The sequence below is a fragment of the Balaenoptera physalus genome (genome assembly GCF_965194825.1).
Source record: "Balaenoptera physalus genome assembly, chromosome: 2".
Lineage (NCBI taxonomy): Eukaryota > Metazoa > Chordata > Mammalia > Artiodactyla > Balaenopteridae > Balaenoptera > Balaenoptera physalus.
The window spans coordinates 46,924,173-46,932,606 of record NC_138883.1 but is presented as its reverse complement, the minus strand read 5'-3'; positions in this window follow the sequence as shown (position 1 = coordinate 46,932,606).

The following is an 8,434-nucleotide window of genomic DNA, read 5'->3' as shown; positions in this document are numbered from 1 at the left end:
GTTTGTTGCCTTTAAGTTCAAGGGATCCTTCTACAAATTTTGCAGATTGTCTAAGGATTTATGCATGTGCTCCACAGGGCACAAAAATTTTAATCCTGCTATATGAACAAATGAAATATTTGTTCAGTATTCTCCTCCTTGTGTGAACACCTTTCCTACTCCCATCCCCACCCTTGCCCCCAAACTCCATGTAAAATCATGGAATTTCTTTGGAATCCTGCAGCCAAACATCAAGAGTCTCACCTCAGATCTCAGATAGGAGCCTCCCCCGTGGTCTGTAAGCAGTCAGATAGAGTAAACATTTAGGAGACAGTAATCACTTTTCAGAGTTTCTCCAAGTTTTTAACCTAGTATATTTGAAAAACAGGCAAAAGGAAAACCATTTCCAATAGCTCCTGAGATCCAAATATTTTTCCTTTTTCACTCCTAATGATTTTTTTAACCTGTTTTACTCAAAGATGAGTACTAAGAATCACAAAAACCCATCACTTCCTTAAATACCAAAAATTCTTTTTCAATCCCCAACCTTCATTATGACATAACCTATATAAAAGACAGGCAACTCAAAGACATTCCAGAGAAAATGTTAGCCCTGCACTTTTGATTATCTTCCGGTATTTCCTTTTTTCCTTAAAAGGCTTAAATAAACTCACCGGTGTTTAATTTTTCTAGTCTTTCCCAAAATGATTGCTACAGCTTTGTTAAACTGGGTAACACAATTTCTGTTCCCAGTTAACTAATATTCTTCTCTGTGTCATCCAAATTCAACAAGGAATAAATAGTATTGCTCTGAAAAAAACCTTTTACAATGGATTGAATTTCATCTAAAAGCATGTAATTCTGCATAGCCAAAAGCAGTTTCTGATCTTTATATACAGAAACTTACAAGGCAAAGAATTCAAAGCCATTGGAGTAAGTGAAAAATGTGAATGAAGAACTACAAACCCCTGCTCAGCTGACACAAGAAAAGCTCTATAACGTTTTCTAAGTTAATCATTGCTGTGGGTGGGAAAATTTGTAGAATATGCCTAATAAGTCCTGTAGGTCATTATTTACTGAAACGCTACACTGAATGGCTATTTCTTTTTAAATACTAATAACCTAGAAAGCCTGGCCTCATTCAGCAAGAGGGTCAGCACAGAGGCATCTGATTAGTGTCAAAAATGACTGCCTCTCTTTAGTAAAGGAATTTCCTAAAGGAAACATAATTCACAATGACAAATGTCGGCATTTTTAGAATTACAAACATTACCTACAACTTGAATTCAGGTTATGAACCCACTGGACAAAGTTCAGTGCTTGTTTAGTAGCTAGCGGGTGAGTCCCAGTTTAAAAAAATATAAGTGTATATATATACAGAGAGGGAGAGAGAGACAGAGACAGAGGCTGAGGCAGAGACAGCGCAAGGTAACCAAAGCCTCATACTCGGTGGGAATGAAAGACCGACATAATAGTCATGATAAGACTGCTTCCTTATTGCAACCTGAAGTTTTCTACCAATATATTTCTAACCTGGCTCTTTCAGTGAAAATTTCTCAAATTTAATGAAAGCTGTTAGTGGAAATGTCTGATATTGGCAAATAAAAATTGTGCATCCTAATTCCTCATTTATTAAGCATGTAAAATCAATTTCTTAGCTTCTTTTATTTTGAGAGGCAACAAAGTGTCAGTGTCCATTTCAAAAAGATAAACTTGCCATTAATATAGTCATATGGCTGGGTCTGGCTTGCTGCTTAAACAAAGACAAAAAAGTTTTTAAATTGCTTTAAAAACCACTATGTCTATGTTCATAATTAACTTATTAGTAGATCTTCATTAAGGAGGAAACTCTTTGAAGTTCTGCTCAAGCATCCTTAGCATTATGTGAGTGTTGAAGCACTCTGACACCCCTAATTTTAGATGTACACTGTACACATATATCTAACATGTATAGGGTGTTTGTAGTCTAAATACATTCTTCTGATACATGATTATTGAGTACATTCTCTGAAACTGTGGATACAATGAAATGTATGGTTCAAAAAATTTTATGCTCCTTTTTTCCTTGAAAGAAAAATTTTAAATGGTCAGAAAATATGAAATATTATTTGCAAACAAAATACTTATAACTTCTCTTTTTATTAGGCATTTGGCATTTCTGATTACTATTTAGGTCAAAAAAACGCCTATGTATGATATATTCTGTGTTCAGTATATTAGCTTTACTGGTTTTTTTTTTTACATTTTTGTACTTACTATACAGCTTCAAAACTATTTTAATGTAATTTTTTTTAACCAGAAGGAATTTGGAATCTGAGAGATGGCTCAAAACTTTTATGTCTGCAGCAATACAAAGGGGAAACTTTTAATTCTTCGAACTCAAGAAAGTATTGTAAATGAAATGAGAGATATATACTGTACATCAAACTTGTTCTCACAGGTGTGCTTTCTTAATGTTAAAATACCCGTGTGAATTTTTAGTTTCCCATAATGTAATGGGAGACAATAAATTCTGAAGTTACCCCATTTGCCTTCAGCCCTAACCACAGAAGAAGTAACCTCTTGTCTATTTAGATTTTCTGAGTATACCCATGTCCTTCTGTGTGTCATACCAAAGCAAAGGTTTGTGTTGCAAGCCAGAGCTTATTGCAAGATCAAAGCTCTGGGCCACTCACAATAAAATAAGAGGGTAAAGCCCAAAGAATCAAAGAAACAAAGGAAACGTTTAGGAGATAAGGATCAGTCTCAGATATGACATTTCATCCAGATCAGATCCTGTGCAGAAGTTCAATTCAAAGTTCATAAGACAGAAATACAAAGCAATAAGCTTTAAGACTAGGTTGATTCTCTTTATCTGCATGTCACTGATTTTCTTTCCATTTTTAAGAATCAGAGAATGTCATTTGCTGGATAATTGAATTCATCTCATCTTTGAAAATCCTATGTGCATATAAGGTCGTGTGTGGATAAGCTAGGTTATCTTTTCATTGAAGTTCCTCCAACCTAAGCCTTACAAACAGGTATGATATAGCACTCCTATAAAAGGTAAAAGAACAAGAGTTTAATTAAAATACCATTCTCTGGAATTAATCTATTGGATTAATACTAAACTAATCCATTGGATTAATGCTAATGGAGATCTTTACAAAATGTTAAATATAATTTTTCAAGATGAATACAAAAATGACATGTAAGTACTTAAATAAAATTCAAATTTTTGATGGGCAATAAAATTCAGGTAAATACGCTTTGGAAAGACATTTCAAATATCATGTATTTTGTAATTATCTAAATTGACTAAATGGCTCAACTGCATGTGCTACTCAAGTACAGCTCCAAAGCGTATGTCAATTCTGTTATTGAAGTTCAAGGTATGTTTTTAGAATATATAATTTTGATTATTTTGAATATCAGAATATATAATATTAATTATATGTATACACATACATTAAAATATTCTGAGCTACATGTGAACAATAAAAATAGTCATTTCACAAAATATGGATTTTTAAAAATTATTTCATTTTTTTCAAGATTTAATATAGCTTTAAGAAACAGACTAGGGGACTTCCCTGGTGGCGCAGTGGTTAAGAATCCGCCTGCCAATGCAGGGGACACGGGTTCGAGTCCTCGTCCAAGAAGATCCCACATGCTGCGGAGCAACTAAGCCCGTGTGCCACAACTACTGAGCCCGTGTGCCGCAACCACTGAAGCCCACAAGCCTAGAGCCTGTGCTCCACAACAAGAGAAGCCACCGCAATGACAAGCCCACGCACTGCAATGACGAGTAGCCCCGCTAGCAGCAACTAGAGAAAGCCCGCACACAGCAACGAAGACCCAACGCAGCCAAAAATAAAAACTAATTAATTTTTTAAAAAAAGAAAAGAAACAGACTACCTCAGCTTATACAATTAACTCAACTTGCAAAGTTCAAAGTGTTCAGAATTTACATTACTTTGACTGTATTTAAATAATGTTAAGTTTCAAAATTAAATTTATTATTTAAAAATCGGGCTGATAACAATAACATAATCATCAAGTACAATTTTCTAGTGCAATATACACTGTCTCACAATTACAGGTATGTAAAGTATTATGTCTAGTATTAGCACAGGATTTCCATATACAATGATGCTTTAAAAAATAATCCAAGAATTCTCAACTAAAATCAATATATATTGGTCCCAAAATGATAGGCATAAAATTACATTTCATCTTAGAATCTACATTTTGTACAGGCCCTTAGAAATTCTTACAAGCATTTTACAAATTTCTCTTCAGTAGCTCTGACTTTTCATCAGTTACAGAATGAAAACTTTTATGTAAAAAGCTGGTATCCCCTGAATCGCCAACACAACCATGGTACTATCATATCTATTGTTTCCTGAGCATCCAGGCCCTGCCATACACTGTCATGAGGGCTTTGCAATGGTAAACTCTAGTCCTTAGCACAAACCTGAAGGGTGGTAACACTACCCAGTCTACAGATGAGGTAAACTAAGACCCAGAGAGGCGAGGTGATTTCTGAGACTTACATATTGGTCACTGGCAGAGCCTCAACCTCTCCCTACCAAAAGTAGGCTCTCTTTCTCCATACTACTCTTGGGTAAAAGAGTCTGTCACTCTATGAGCCTAAAGAATATAGGAATTTCTCTTAAGATATTCTTGTTTCCTCTTCAACCGATGATAATTTTTTAAATAAAATAAAAAAACATAGCTATAGCAGAGACTGGCAATAAAGATAAGGACCCATGTCAAATTTATGTCTAAAACAGTTAGTGTAACTATTTGCAAGGCTATTTTATATGTAATTAGAAGCTTAACCAAACTCTCAGGAAGCCCATAACTGTATTAAGATAACCTCTTACAAACTCTCACCAAGTAAAACATGCACATACAGAAAGTTGCAAAAAAAAAAAAAAAAAAAGATCCAAAAACCAAATAGAGTTCAAACATTTCATTAGATTAAAAGTTTTCTTAACTAACTGGGATGTTTCCTTCGATTTTCTCTTTGGATTCTACAGCTATATTATGAAATTACTTTTCAATTCCCCATACGGTGATTATTTAATCATGCCTTTACCAGCTGTGAACATAGCTTCTCTCCTGATAACAGTTTATTTTTAAAGGAAACTGTCTTTGAAGAAAATATTTTGATATTATGCAGCAAAATAAGGGTTCATTGGAAGAAACCAAAAAAAAAAAAAAAAATCCTCAAAATCAAAACAGAGATCACAAAAAGAATGAGCTCTAGTTGGTCTGTAGGGGAAAAAAAGGATAGTGGCTACATAAAGATAATACAAAAGCAGCCACTCACGTGGGAGGAGACAATTGTCTTGTTCCACATAAACAAGGCCCTCTTTTCCATGTTCCACTTAGTGTTTTGATGTCCTTTAGACACAAAATATCCAGACTCTCCTCCTGTCTTTCACTACTTCTCTCTCAGACACCAAACGCTGTCCTGAGTATGTCAGGTTGGGAAGTAAACTTCAGATCTTACACACTGTTCAAAACTCTTCACTTTTAAGCATGTAAAGAAGAAAAAAAAAAGGAGGCCCTCAACCTTGGCAGGACACGGGAGAGGTAAGGGGCAGGGTAGCAGGACTGCCTCAGGCAGCAGATGAAAGGGAGGGAGAGAAAAAAGAGATTACTCTTTTCTTCTCTTCCTGGTCTAGTAAATTTCTTCAGACTCACTAGAACCGTGGAACGAGGGAAAATCGAGAGAAAAAGGCATTAACCAAGAAGAGGACGGGACCTCAATGTCAGGAAGTAGAAAAGAAAGGACATTTTTGCCAAGACCGTAAGGCCAGGTCTCAGCCTCGACACTGTGGACATTTGAACTAGACGGCTCCTTGTTGTGGCGGCCGCCCTATGCATTGTAGGGAGTGGAACAGCACTCCTTGTCTCTACCCATCAAGACGTCACCAGCACCCCTCCTCTCCACCACCCACTCCCACAGTCCTGATAATTGAAACTGTATCCAGATATCATCAACCATCCCGTAGGGGGCGCGCAAATCACCCCAAATAAGAACCACTGCTTCAAGAGAAACCGGTGTGGACAGGTGCAGAACCAATCAGAAATCAGTTAACATCATTTCTACAGTAACCCACCTCACCCTGGGATACAGTCTCAGTCTCATTCAGTATTCATTAGGCACCTGCTCTGTTTCTATTTCTGCCCTGGATGCTGGGGATTTTGAGTTGGGAAAGACTGTATCCTTGTCTTCAGAGATGCTACAATTTAGAAGGAGAGCTAGAAGAGTGAGTCAATGAAACAGAAAAAGCTACGGGGTGGGCGGGCGCGCACAGGCACCTCGCAGGGAATAATGTAATCAAGGAGGAAATTGAAAATAGTCCAGGGTCAGGGAGGCCCCCTGATAGTGCAGGCAGTAACCCTGTAATTGCTAAATCACCAGGTGGTCCTGGTAGAAGCAGTTAATTCTTTAACAACCTCTCTGTACTACAGCACACAGCCTGGAGATCCTGCCCAGATTATGACAGCGGCAAAAACAAGGGGAAAGCAGAAAGAATGGCTTGATGAGCAGAGATAATGCTTAGCCTGGATCTCAAAGGGTAATTGTTTACCTGGTGGACAAAAAGATGAAGGGAAGAGAGATGGTACAGACAGAAACAAGGAGGTAATGATCACCAGGAAATGCAGAGAGAACACCAAGAGACCTGATGTGCCAGAGACATGGATTGTAGGATGGAGAGGACAGAGATGGCGCTGCGAGGTAGACAAAGCATGAACGGGCTTTATCCTACAGGTGCTGGAAAACTGAACAGTTTAAAGTAAAGGAGAAGCAAGATTATTATGGCAGGAGTTTGGCAAATAGATTAAAGAAGCAAGGATGGACTGAATAAGAACAGAGGAAGGAGACCAATATGAAGCTATGAACTAAGCACAAGAAAAGATATTAGAAGGTGAAATCAAAAGGAACAAGTGTTCAGTCTGACATGGGAAGAAGGAGTCGTCATTACAGAAAGAGAACAAGCCTTGTAATACATAATTCCTTACACATGTCCTCATTGTGCTGCCTCAGAAAGCTGTGAATGTATAACTGCAAAATTGGGACACGTAGAAAAAAATCATCATCATATCCACATCAAATATGCAATAATAACAAGCCCAACGTTTGAAATAATGACTGTCATTATAAAACTTTTTAATGAAAACCTTTTGGAATACATCCTAAATTATATTAAGGAACCTAAGCCCGTGGGACACAGAGGGACAGTTCCAATTTGAGTTTGTATTGAGTAGCCTGGCCAGATTTTGCTTTATCCCTCAGATTTAAATTATCATCTCTGGGAGTAACAATCCTCAAAGCAGGAGAGATTTTGTAGAGCCTTTGTTACAGTCAAATTTATCTAAAAAGAACTTTTCATCAAGGGAACCGAAGACAAGCAAGGCTTCTTCCATACACTTGAGTTAAACTTTTCCCCCCTTTTCTTTGCAGATATCAGTACCTTAAGACACAAACAGCATATGGGAAACCTAGAAAACCATTTATACTCAGCAGATATGTCCAGCTGAATTACTGGCGTCCACCTCAGGAGAGGTTAAACGTTAACAGGTGCAAGGAGAGACTTGTTAAAACACTGTTTCATATGACGTCATCTCACAAAGAGTTAAGGTTCATGTATGTTCTATTTTCCCTCCCACGAAACAACTTCTTTTTTCTCCCCTATTCATTTCAGCAGCCTGCCTTCTCCACTCTCTCTTCCCCATTCCATTCCCCACCCTGACCCCAAGAGAAAAGCACTCACCTCTTCCTCTTTCGGTATGCCACGTGCTGCTTTAGAGAAGCCTTAGGTTATTTTGCTTCCTGCTTATGACGGTGACGTCATCATCTTGCACCTTAATCTGGACCTGGCAACTATGTATCCATATATACCCACTACTCTTGCCTTGCCCGTGGCAGACATTGATAAGAAATTGTAGCACTCTCTTTCCCCGATTCTAAGTGCTGCCACTGCATCTTTCTCAAGGCAACATTCTAGGCACACACTGCAAATCCATAGGGGTGGGCACATGAAGTGAAAGCTAATCACCATCACTGTATGTGGGATCCTGGTCATGTGCTCTCCATCTCTTCTGTAAACGTAGTTCTACCATCACTGCTTCGTAAGCAGCAGAGGCTCGGGATATATTAGACAGGGTTTAAAAAGAAAGGAAGGAAAAAGAAACCTTTCCTAAAACTCAACTACGAATTCCTTACCAAACCAACTCCAAAATTCACCAGGCACCTACCTATACAAACTTTTATTTTGTTCCCCCCTCTCCACTTCTCCGTCCTTCCCTCAGTAAGAGCGGTTGTCACAGTTCCACAAGGGAGACCACTCTAAGAACCTACTATGAGGCCGTGAATGTTTTAAGAAGCTTCCGGAAGTGAGGTCATTGCTTCACCCCACAAGGACTTTTTAAGGGACTAAATATGCTTGTATCCGTT